At 53.2% G+C, this 12,697-nt stretch overlaps 1 non-coding gene across 1 annotated transcript; it reads right to left on the bottom strand.

Moving 5' to 3' along the window:
• Window positions 1–3,581: 3,581 nt before the first annotated feature.
• TRNAE-UUC (transfer RNA glutamic acid (anticodon UUC)) lies at window positions 3,582–3,653 on the bottom strand. Its single transcript has one exon. It is a non-coding gene; the product is annotated as a tRNA-Glu (tRNA).
• Between the last annotated feature and the right edge of the window lie 9,044 nt (window positions 3,654–12,697).

Here is a 12,697-nt window from a genome sequence, read left to right as displayed (position 1 = left end):
AGTGCAAACATTATTATCTCTATTTTACAGATGAGGAAACTGAGGCACAAGGAGGTTAAATGACTTGGCCAAGGTTACACAGCCAGTAAATGATTTCTGGAAACTCCCCTTTATATTGGAGACACCACTATAGTGAGTCTATTCAAACCCAGGTGTCTCCTGATTTCATACCTAGCATGTGTTCCCTTACACCAATCAATCAAGCGATCAACAAGCATCTATTAAGCACCTGTGTGCTGGCCCTGTGCCAAGAGGCAGTCCCTGCCTGAAGGGAGCTTCCAGTCTAATGGATGAGACTTCATGCAAATAAATATGCAGAAAGCAAGGAGAAATGAGAACTAACAGAGGGAAGGCCCTGGAATGACCAGAGGGTGGGGAAAGTGACACTTGGAGGAGGCCAGGGAGGTCAGTAGAGTGGAGGAGGGAGAGCATTCCAGGCCCAGAGCTGAGAGATGGAGGGGCTTGTCTGTGGAACAATCTGGAGGCTGGTGTTGCTGGATGGAGGAGGATACGTCAGGAAGGCCAGGAAGGAGGAGGGGCAGGGCATGAAGGGCTTTGAATGACACACAGCATCTTATATTTGTTCCTGGGGGTGACAGAGAGCCAGTGGTGTGTGTGTGTGTGTGTGTGTGTGTGCGGTGTGTGTGTGTGTGCGGTGTGTGTGTGTGTGTGTGCGATGTGTGTGTGTGTGTGTGTCTGTGTGTGTGCGGTGTGTGTGTATGTGTCTGTGTCTGTGTGTGTGTCTGTGTCTGTGTGTGTGTGTGTGTCTGTGTGTGTGTGTGTGGGTGTGTGTGTGTGCGTGCGGTGTGTGTGTGTGTGTGTGTGCAGTGTGTGTGTGTGTCTGTGTGTGTGTGTGTGTGTGTGTGTGTGCGTGCGGTGTGTGTGTGTGTGTGGGTGTGTGTGTGGGTGGGTGTGCGGTGTGTGTGTGTGTGTGCGGTGTGTGTGTGGGTGTGGGTGTGGGTGTGTATGGGTGCAGTGTGTGTGTGTGTGCAGTGTGTGTGTGTGTCTGTGTGTGTGTGTGTCTGTGTGTGTGTGCGGTGTGTGTGTGTGCGGTGTGTGTGTGGGTGTGGGTGTGGGTGTGTATGGGTGTGTGTGTGTGTCTGTGTGTGTGTGTGGGTGTGTGTGTGTGTGCGTGCGGTGTGTGTGTGTGTGGGTGTGGGTGTGTGTGCGTGCGGTGTGTGTGGGTGTGTGGGTGTGTGTGTGTGTGTGGGTGTGGGTGTGTATGGGTGTGTGTGTGTGTGCGTGCAGTGTGTGTGTGTGTGTCTGTGTGTGTGTGTGTCTGTGTGTGTGTGCGGTGTGTGTGTGTGCGGTGTGTGTGTGGGTGTGGGTGTGTATGGGTGTGTGTGTGTGTGTGTGTGCAGTGTGTGTGTGTGTGTGTGTCTGTGTGTGTGTGTGTCTGTGTGTGTGTGCGGTGTGTGTGTGTGCGGTGTGTGTGTGGGTGTGGGTGTGGGTGTGTATGGGTGTGTGTGTGTGTCTGTGTGTGTGTGTGGGTGTGTGTGTGTGTGCGTGCGGTGTGTGTGTGTGTGTGCGTGCGGTGTGTGTGGGTGTGGGTGTGTGTGCGTGCGGTGTGTGTGGGTGTGTGGGTGTGTGTGTGGGTGTGTGTGTGGGTGTGTGCGGTGTGTGTGGGTGTGTGCGGTGTGTGTGTGTGTGTGCGGTGTGTGTGTGTGTCTGTGTGTGTGTGTCTGTGTGTGTGTGTGTGTGTGTGTGACATGATCAGACTTTTGCTTTAAGAAAGTCACTTTACCAGCTGAATGGAGCATGGATCGGAATGGGGAGAGTGCGGCAGCAGCACTTCCTTCCCGCCAGCAGCTGAGTCATAAGGAGATGAGGGCCTGCACCTGCATGGGGCAATGTCGGAGGAGAGGAGAGGGTGTATCTGGGAGATGCTGCAAGACAGGCCTTGGTGACAGATGGACTGTGGGGGTGGAGATAGTGAGCGGTCCAGGATGACTCGTTGGTTGGGAGTCTCCAGCATGGGGAGGATAAGATTGCCCTTCACAGTAATAGGGAAGGGTTTAGGGGGCAGATGAGTCCATTTGCAATATACTGAGTTTCAGATGTCCACTGGACATCCAATTTGAGATGTCAGAAAGGTAGTTGGACAAGTGACACTGGAGGTCAGCAGAGGGTTTCGGGCAGGATCAGCACGGACAAGGCCATTAAGTCCATGGGAGTTTGTGAGTTCACCAAGTAAAGCAGTGTAGAGGGAAGGGAGCCAGGACAGAGAGGGGTGTCCCATAAACCTGGAGAGAAGAGAATATCAAGGAGGAGAGGGTGACTGTCAGCATCAAAGGCCACAGAGAGGTCAAGGAGAAGGAGGACTGAAAGCCAGATTGTAAGGGATTATGGGAGAGGAAAGAGAATGGAGGCACATAGGGCAGGTGGCTTTTCCAAGGAGGTGAGCCACCAAAGACAGAAGAGCTGTCATATAGGACGATAGTAAGGATGGAAGGATCAGGTGAGGGTCTTTCAGGATGGAGGACACAGGCCAGTTTGGAGGCAGTAGGGAAGCAGCCAGGAGAGAGGGAAAGACCAGTGGGGACAGCAGAGGGGACAATCTGTCGGAGGAGCCGGACTGGAAGGGGATCCCGTGTGCAGCTGGAGGGGTTGGCCTTGGTCAGGAGTAAGGCTGCATCTCATGGGAGACAGGGTGAAGGAGAAGACAGTAAGGGAAGGCACCTGAGTGATGGGAGATGAGGAAGAGGGGAGTGGCCTCCATTTTTTCTGTAAAGTAGGAGGCAAGATTCTCAGCTGAGAGAATAGGGGAGAGGGAGCCATGGAAGGTTCGAGGAGGAATGAAAAGGTTGGAAGAGGCACTGGGGAGTGTGCACACAGGCAAGCACCTACAAAACCATAGGGAAGGATTGTAAGGCGGGAGATAGGGCATCACCATTGAATATCGAGGCTGAGGACTGCCCACTTCAGGGTGTCTGGGGGTGGGCTCTGGAGGAAGCTTGGGCCCAGTGGCACGTGTTCCAGACGTGGGGGTCCCCTTTTTCACAGGCACGGATGCAGGGTGTAGCCAGCGAAAGGCTGGCATGTCAGGGAGAGAGGGACAGAAAGGGGTGACCCTGGGAAGGTAGACAGAGCCGGATTGCAGAACACCCAAAGGCTACACGGAGCAGGTCTCCTCCAAGGGGCAATTAAGAGCCATTGAAGATTTGGGGGGACAGGGGGAGGGGTGGGTGACATCATTAGATCTGTGTTTTAGGAATTTCTCTTTGGGAGCTGGGGAGGGGCACAGATTGGAGAACATCTATGTGTCTTACACAGGAAACCTGGCCCATGGCCCCTTAGAGAGAGAGCTCCCCAGACAAGTCAGGTTTTCCCAAGGCTCCACTTGCAGGGCATTGGGCACTTTGGGCTTGTGCCTAGCCCTTGACATCTAGATGCCCATGCAGGCTACGGGCACCAACCTTTCCTGTCTAAAAAAATCTGCCTGCACAAAAGGAACTGGCCGATTTTAGTGCAAGTCATTGGCTTTCCCATTAAATGACACCGAAGCTGTTTTTAAAAAGTTTTTAATAAAAAATTAACTATGTCTGTCAGGAAGCAAAAAGAGAAACAACAAAAACCACTATTTCCCATACCGGGAGTCGAACCCGGGCCGCCTGGGTGAAAACCAGGAATCCTAACCGCTAGACCATATGGGAAACTGGTGAAAGAAAGCTTCAGCACTGCTCTGTTAAGTGACACTTCCTGTCTCGCTTGGGCTTCCCGGCTTGGCTCGCTTCTGCCTTCAGCCAGGGACTCTTTGTTCCTGATTCCTCTCTCTCTGCCTCGGTCTCCCTTCTGAAGCTCCAAAACCTGCTTACACAAAGAATGGAGAGGGAACAGAAGCCACCCTCAGAGAAGCAAGTGAGCTGGATTCGTTAGTTCAATAAATATTTTATGCCAACAGAGCCTCTGACGGGCAAAGCGCTGGGTAAGAGGCCCGGACAGCAGAGCTCGAGCTCTCTGCACTGGCATCTGTCAGGGCACCCTTAGCCTGCCAGCGACATGTGCCAAAGATGTCTGAGTTGTCCTGATGGCGCTGACCTGGAAGACTCACCAGCCACCGACTGAGCCATGCTCCTGCTTGGTAAAGCCCACACCAAGAGAGAGAGGCAGAGACAGACAGAGAGTGAGAAAGAGACGGAGACAGATATAGAGAAACAGATTCATAGAGAGCGAAAGAGGATGAGAGACAGAGAGAGAAAAAGAGACCAAGACAGAGACAGAAAGAGACAGAGATAGAAACACAGAGACAAAGAGAGAGACAGAGGGAGAACAGAGAGTGAGAGAAAAACCACAGAGAATGACAGAGAAAGAGAAAGAGAGGCAGGGCAGACAGAGAAAAAGACAGAGACAGAAAGAGAGGAGTTGAGGGAGAGGTAAAGCAGACTGAGAGAGAAAGACAGAGAGAGAGCACATAGGGTGAGAGATGGAGAGGGAAAAACAGAGAGAGAGACACAGGAGAGAGAGAGCGCGCGCAGAGGGTGAGAGAGAGAGAGGGAGAGGGAGAAACAGAGAGACAGAGACAGGAGAGACAGAGAGAGAGAGCAGAGGGTGAGAGACAGAGGGAGAGGGAGAAACAGAGACAGAGAGACAGGAGAGACAGAGAGAAAGCACAGAGGGTGAGAGACAGAGAGGGAGAAGGAGAAACAGAGACAGAGAGACAGGAGACACAGAGAGAAAGCACAGAGGGTGAGAGACAGAGGGAGAGGGAGAAACAGAGAGAGCGCAGAGGGTGAGAGACAGGGAGAGGGAGAAACAGAGACAGACAGGAGAGACAGAGAGAGAGCGCAGAGGGTGAGAGACAGAGAGGGAGAGGGAGAAACAGAGAGACAGAGACACAGGAGAGAGAAAGAGTGCAGAGGGTGAGAGATAGAGAGGGAGAGGGAGAAACAGACAGAGAGACTGGAGAGAGAGAGAAAGCACAGAGGGTGAGAGACAGAGAGGGAGAGGGAGAAACAGAGAGACAGAGACACAGGAGAGAGAGAGAGCGCAGAGGGTGAGAGAGAGGGAGAGGGAGAAACACAGCGCAGAGGGTGAGAGACAGGGAGAGGGAGAAATAGAGACAGAGAGACAGGAGAGACAAAGAGAAAGCACAGAGGGTGAGAGACAGAGGGAGAGGGAGAAACACAGAGAGAGCGCAGAGGGTGAGAGACAGGGAGAGGGAGAAACAGAGACAGACAGGAGAGACAGAGAGAGAGCACAGAGGGTGAGAGACAGAGAGGGAGAGGGAAAAACAGAGACAGAGAGACAGGAGAGACAGAGAGAGCACAGAGGGTGAGAGACAGAGAGGGAGAGAGAGAAACAGAGAGACAGAGAGGAGACACAGAGAGAGAAAGCACAGAGGGTGAGAGACAGAGAGGGAGAGGGAGAAACAGAGTGACAGACAGGAGAGACAGAGAGAGAGAGCGCAGAGGGTGAGAAACAGAGAGGGAGAGGGAGAAACAGAGACAGAGAGACACAGGAGAGAAAGAGAACGCAGAGGGTGAGAGACAGAGAGGGAGAGGAAGAAACAGAGACAGAGAGACAGGAGAGACAGAGAGAAACCGCAGAGGGTGAGAGACAGAGAGGAAGAGGGAGACACAGCGCAGAGGGTGAGAGACAGAGAGGGAGAAAGAGAGAGACAGAGACAGGAGAGACAGAGAGAAAGCGCAGAGGGTGAGAGAGAGAGAGGGAGAGAGAGCCAGAGACAGGAGAGACAGAGAGAGAGCACAGAGGGTGAGAGACAGAGAGGGAGAGGGAGAAACAGAGAGTGCAAAGGGTGAGAGACAGAGAGGGAGACGGAGAAACAGAGACAGACAGAGACAGAGAGAGCGCAGAGGGTAAGAGACAGAGGGAGAGGGAGAAACACAGAGAGAGTGCAGAGCGTGAGAGACAGGGAGAGGGAGAAACAGAGACAGAGAGGAGAGACAGAGAGAGAGAGCACAGAGGGTGAGAGACAGAGAGGGAGAGGGAGAAACAGAGAGACAGTGAGATAGGAGAGACAGAGAGAGAGCACAGAGGGTGAGAGACAGAGAAGGAGAGGGAGAAACAGAGAGAGAGCGCAGAGGGTGAGAGATAGAGAGGGAGAGGGAGAAACAGAGACAAAGAGAAAGCACAGAGGGTGAGAGACAGAGAGGGAGAGGGAGAAACAGAGACAGAGAGACACAGGAGAGACAGAGAGAGCGCAGACGGTGAGAGACAGAGAGGGAGAGGGAGAAATAGAGAGACAGAGACACAGGAGAGAAAGAGAGAAAGCACAGAGGGTAGGAGATAGAGAGGGAGAGGGAGAAACAGAGAGACAGAGACAGAAACAGAGAGAGCGCAGAGGGTGAGAGACAGAGAGGGAGAGGGAGAAACAGAGAGACAGACAGGAGAGACAGAGAGAGAGAGCGCAGAGGGTGAGAGACAGAGAGGGAGAGGGAGAAACAGAGAGACAGACAGGAGAGACAGAGAGAGAGAGCGCAGAGGGTGAGAGACAGAGAGGGAGAGGGAGAAACAGAGAGACAGACAGGAGAGACAGAGAGAGAGAGCACAGAGGGTGAGAGACGGAGAGGGAGAAACAGAGAGCACAGAGGGTGAGAGACAGAGAGGGAGAATGAGAGAGACAGAGACAGGAGAGACAGAGAGAAAGCGCAGAGGGTGAGAGACAGAGAGGGAGAGGGAGAAACAGAGAGAGCGCGCAGAGGGTGAGAGATAGAGAGGGAGAGGGAGAAACAGATACAAAGAGAAATCACAGAGTGTGAGAGACAGAGAGGGAGAGGGAGAAATAGAGAGAGAGAGAGACAGGAGAGAAAGAGAACGCAGAGGGTGAGAGAGAGAGAGGGAGAGGGAGAAATAGAGACAGAGAGACAGGAGAGACAGAGAGAAAGCACAGAGGGTGAGAGACAGAGGGAGAGGGAGAAACACAAAGAGAGAGCAGAGCGTGAGAGACAGGGAGAGGGAGAAACAGAGACAGACAGGAGAGACAGAGAGAGAGAGGGAGAAACAGAGAGAGTGCGCAGAGGGTGAGAGATAGAGAGGGGAGAGGGAGAAATAGAGAGAGAGACAGGAGAGAAAGAGAACGCAGAGGGTGAGAGAGAGAGAGGGAGAGGGAGAAATAGAGACAGAGAGACAGGAGAGACAGAGAGAAAGCACAGAGGGTGCGAGATAGAGAGGGAGAGGGAGAAACAGAGAGACAGAGAGACAGAAACAGAGAGAGCACAGAGGGTGAGAGACAGAGAGGGAGAGGGAGCAACAGAGAGACAGACAGGAGAGACAGAGAGAGAGAGTGCAGAGGGTGAGAGACAGAGAGGGAGAGGGAGAAACAGAGACAGAGAGACACAGGAGAGACAGAGAAGGCAGAGGGGTGAGAGACAGAGAGGGAGAGGAAGAAACAGAGACAGAGAGACAGGAGAGACAGAAACCGCAGAGGGTGAGAGACAGAGATGGAGAGGGAGACACAGAGAGCGCAGAGGGTGAGAGACAGAGAGGGAGAAAGAGAGAGACAGAGACAGGAGAGACAGAGCACAGAGGGTGAGAGACAGAGGGAGAGGGCGAAACACAGAGAGAGTGCAGAGCGTGACAGACAGGGAGAGGGAGAAACAGAGACAGACAGGAGAGACAGAGAGAGAGAGCACAGAGGGTGAGAGACAGAGAGGGAGAGGGAGAAACAGAGACAGAGACACAGGAGAGACAGAGAGAAAGCACAGAGGGTGAGGGACAGAGGGAGAGGGAGAAACACAGAGAGAGTGCAGAGCGTGAGAGACAGGGAGAGGGAGAAACAGAGACAGACAGGAGAGACAGAGAGAGGGAGCACAGAGGGTGAGAGATAGAGAGGGAGAAACAGAGACAAAGAGAAAGCAAAGAGGGTGAGAGACAGAGAGGGAGAAGGAGAAACAGAGAGACAGAGACAGGAGAGAGAGAGAGAGAGCGCAGAGGGTGAGAGACAGAGAGGGAGACGGAGAAATAGAGACAGAGAGGAGAGACAGAGAGAAAGCACAGTGGGTGGGAGATAGAGAGGGAGAGGGAGAAACAGAGAGAGAGAGACACAGGAGAGACAGAGAATGCAGAGGGTGAGAGACAGAGAGGGAGAGGGAGAAACAGAGAGACAGAGACACAGGAGAGAGAGAGAGTGCAGCGGGTGAGAGACAGAGAGGGAGAGGGAGAAACAGAGACAGAGAGACACAGGAGAGACAGAGAACGCAGAGTGTCAGAGACAGAGAGGGAGAGGAAGAAACAGAGACAGAGAGACAGGAGAGACAGAGAGAAACTGCAGAGGGTGAGAGACAGAGATGGAGAGGGAGAAACAGAGAGACAGACAGGAGAGACAGAGAGAAAGCACAGTGGGTGGGAGATAGAGAGGGAGAGGGAGAAACAGAGAGAGAGAGACACAGGAGAGACAGAGAATGCAGAGGGTGAGAGACAGAGAGGGAGAGCGAGAAACAGAGATCGCAAAGGGTGAGAGACAGAGAGGGAGAGGGAGATACAGAGACAGACAGAGACAGAGAGAGAGCGCAGAGGGTGAGAGACAGAGAGGGAGAAAGAGAGAGACAGAGACAGGAGAGAGAGAGAGAGCGCAGAGGGTGAGAGACAGAGGGAGAGGGAGAAACACAGAGAGAGCGCAGAGGGTGAGAGACAGAGAGGGAGAAAGAGAGAGACAGAGACAGGAGAGACAGAGAGAGAGCACAGAGGGTGAGAGATAGAGAGGGAGAGGGAGAAACAGAGAGATAGTGAGATAGGAGAGACAGAGAGAGAGCACAGAGGGTGAGAGACAGAGAGGGAGAGGGAGAAACAGAGACAAAGAGAAAGCACAGAGTGTGAGAAACAGAGAGGGAGAGGGAGAAACAGAGAGACAGCGACAGGAGAGAGAGAGAGAGAGCGCAGAGGGTGAGAGACAGAGAGGGAGAGGGATAAACAGAGAGAGAGCGCAGAGGGTGAGAGATAGAGAGGGAGAGGGAGAAACAGAGAGAAAGAGAAAGCACAGAGTGTGAGAGACAGAGAGGGAGAGGGAAAAACAGAGAGACAGAGACAGGAGAGAGAGAGAGAGCGCAGAGCGTGAGAGACAGAGAGGGAGAGGGAGAAATAGAGACAGAGAGACAGGAGAGACAGAGAGAAAGCACAGAGGGTGCGAGATAGAGAGGGAGAGGGAGAAACAGAGAGAGAGACACAGGAGAGACAGAGAACGCAGAGGGTGAGAGACAGAGAGGGAGAGGGAGAAACAGAGACAGAGAGACAGAAACAGAGAGAGCATAGAGGGTGAGAGACAGAGAGGGAGAGGGAGAAACAGAGAGACAGAGACACAGGAGAGACAGAGAACGCAGAGGGTGAGAGATAGAGAGGGAGAGGGAGAAACAGAGACAGAGACACAGGAGAGACAGAGAGAAAGCACAGAGGGTGAGAGACAGAGAGGGAGAGAGAGTAACAGAGAGACAGACAGGAGAGACAGAGAGAGAGAGCGCAGAGGGTGAGAGACAGAGAGGGAGAGGGAGAAATAGAGACAGAGAGACAGGAGAGACAGAGAGAAAGCACAGAGGGTGCGAGATAGAGAGGGAGAGGGAGAAACAGAGAGAGAGACACAGGAGAGACAGAGAACGCAGAGGGTGAGAGACAGAGAGGGAGAGGGAGAAACAGAGACAGAGAGACAGAAACAGAGAGAGCATAGAGGGTGAGTGACCCAGAGGGAGAGGGAGAAACAGAGAGACAGAGACACAGGAGAGAGAGAGAGTGCAGAGGGTGAGAGATAGAGAGGGAGAGGGAGAAACAGAGACAGAGAGACAGGAGAGACAGAGAGAAAGCACAGAGGGTGAGAGACAGAGAGGGAGAGGGAGTAACAGAGAGACAGACAGGAGAGACAGAGAGAGAGAGCGCAGAGGGTGAGAGACAGAGAGGGAGAGGGAGAAACAGAGATAGAGAGACACAGGAGAGACAGAGAAGGGAGAGGGTGAGAGACAGAGAGGGAGAGGATGAAACAGAGACAGAGAGACAGGAGAGACAGAGAGAAACCGGAGAGGGTGAGAGACAGAGAGGGAGAGGGAGACACAGAGAGCGCAGAGGGTGAGAGACAGAGAGGGAGAAAGAGAGAGACAGAGACAGGAGAGACAGAGAGAAACCGGAGAGGGTGAGAGACAGAGAGGGAGAAAGAGAGAGACAGAGACAGGAGAGACAGAGAGAAAGCGCAGAGGGTGAGAGACAGAGGGAGAGGGAAAAACACAGAGAGAGCGCAGAGGGTGAGAGACAGAGAGGGAGAAAGAGAGAGACAGAGACAGGAGAGACAGAGAGAGAGCACAGAGGGTGAGAGACAGAGAGGGAGAGGGAGAAACAGAGAGCGCAAAGGGTGAGAGACAGAGAGGGAGAGGGAGATACAGAGACAGACAGAGACAGAGAGAGAGCGCAGAGGTTGAGAGACAGAGAGGGAGAGGGAGAAACAGAGAGACAGTGAGATAGGAGAGACAGAGAGAGAGCACAGAGGGTGAGAGACAGAGAGGGAGAGGGAGAAACAGAGAGAGAGAGAGCCAGGAGAGAAAGAGAACGCAGAGGGTGAGAGACAGAGAGGGAGAGGGAGAAATAGAGACGGAGAGACAGGAGAGACAGAGAGAAAGCACAGAGCGTGGGAGATAGAGAGGGAGAGGGAGAAACAGAGAGAGAGAGACACAGGAGAGACAGAGAACGCAGAGGGTGAGAGACAGAGAGGGAGAGGGAGAAATAGAGACAGACAGGAGACACAGAGAGAAAGCACAGAGGGTGAGAGACAGAGATTGAGACGGAGAAATAGAGACAGAGAGACAGGAGAGACAGAGAGAAAGCACAGAGGGTGGGAGATAGAGAGTGAGAGGGAGAAACAGAGAGAGAGAGACACAGGAGAGACAGAGAACGCAGAGGGTCAGAGACAGAGAGGGAGAGGAAGAAACAGAGACAGAGAGACAGGAGAGACAGAGAGAAACCGCAGAAGGTGAGAGACAGAGATGGAGAGGGAGACACAGAGAGCGCAGAGTGTGAGAGACAGAGAGGGAAAAAGAGAGAGACAGAGACAGGAGAGACAGAGAGAAAGCGCAGAGGGTGAGAGACAGAGAGGGAGAGGGAGATACAGAGACAGACAGAGACAGAGAGAGAGCGCAGAGGGTGAGAGATAGAGAGGGAGAAAGAGAGAAACAGAGACAGGAGAGACAGAGAGAAAGCGCAGAGGGTGAGAGACAGAGGGAGAGGGAGAAACACAGAGAGAGCGCAGAGGGTGAGAGACAGAGAGGGAGAAAGAGAGAGACAGAGACAGGAGAGACAGAGAGAGAGCACAGAGGGTGAGAGACAGAGAGGGAGAGGGAGAAACAGAGAGAGAGCGCAGAGGGTGAGAGATAGAGAGGGAGAGGGAGAAACAGAGAGACAGAGACAGGAGAGAGAGAGAGAGAGCGCAGACGGTGAGAGACAGAGAGGGAGAGGGAGAAATAGAGAGAGAGAGAGAGACAGGAGAGAAAGCGAACACACAGGGTGAGAGACAGAGAGGGAGAGGCAGAAATAGAGACAGAGAGACAGGAGAGACAGAGAGAAAGCATAGAGGGTGGGAGATAGAGAGGGAGAGGGAGAAACAGAGAGAGAGAGACACAGGAGAGACAGAGAATGCAGAGGGTGAGAGACAGAGAGGGAGAGGGAGAAACAGAGAGACAGAGACACAGGAGAGAGAGAGAGAGTGCAGCGGGTAAGAGACAGAGAGGGAGAGGGAGAAACAGAGACAGAGAGACAGGAGAGACAGAGAGAAAGCACAGAGGGTGAGAGACAGAGAGGGAGAGAGAGAAACAGGGAGACAGACAGGAGAAACAGAGAGAGAGAGCGCAGAGGGTGAGAGACAGAGAGGGAGAGGGAGAAACAGAGAGAGAGAGAGAGAGACACAGGAGAGACAGAGAACGCAGAGGGTGAGAGACAGAGAGGGAGAGGAAGAAACAGAGACAGAGAGATAGGAGAGACAGAGAGAAACCGCAGAGGGTGAGGGACAGAGAGGGAGAGGGCGACACAGAGAGCGCAGAGGGTGAGAGACAGAGAGGGAGAAAGAGAGAGACAGAGACAGGAGAGACAGAGAGAAATCGCAGAGGATGAGAGACAGAGGGAGAGGGAGAAACACAGAGAGAGCGCAGAGGGTGAGAGACAGAGAGGGAGAAAGAGAGAGACAGAGACAGGAGAGACAGAGAGAGAGCACAGAGGGTGAGAGACAGAGAGGGAGAGGGAGAAACAGAGAGAGAGCGCAGAGGGTGAGAGATAGAGAGGGAGAGGGAGAAACAGAGACAAAGAGAGCGCAGACGGTGAGAGACAGAGAGGGAGAGGGAGAAACAGAGAGAGAGACACAGGAGAGACAGAGAACGCAGAGGGTGAGAGACAGAAAGGGAGAGGGAGAAATAGAGACAGACAGGAGAAACAGAGAGAAAGCACAGAGGGTGAGAGACAGAGAGGGAGAGGGAGAAACAGAGAGACAGAGACACAGGAGAGAGAGAGAGAGCGCATAGGGTGAGAGACAGAGAGGGAGAGGAAGAAACAGAGACAGAGAGACAAGAGAGACAGAGAGAGAGCACAGAGGGTGAGAGACAGGGAGAGGGAGAAATAGAGAGAGAGCGCAGAGGGTGAGAGATAGAGAGGGAGAGGGAGAAACAGAGACAGAGAGAAAGCACAGAGGGTGAGAGACAGAGAGGGAGAGGGAGAAACAGAGAGACAGAGACAGGAGAGACAGAGAGAAAGCACAGAGGGTGGGAGACAGAGAGGGAGA

The sequence above is a fragment of the Notamacropus eugenii genome, chromosome X (assembly GCF_028372415.1).
Source record: "Notamacropus eugenii isolate mMacEug1 chromosome X, mMacEug1.pri_v2, whole genome shotgun sequence".
Classification (NCBI taxonomy): domain Eukaryota; kingdom Metazoa; phylum Chordata; class Mammalia; order Diprotodontia; family Macropodidae; genus Notamacropus; species Notamacropus eugenii.
Note: the sequence above shows the minus strand (reverse complement) of the source record. Positions and strands in the feature narration are given on the sequence as shown.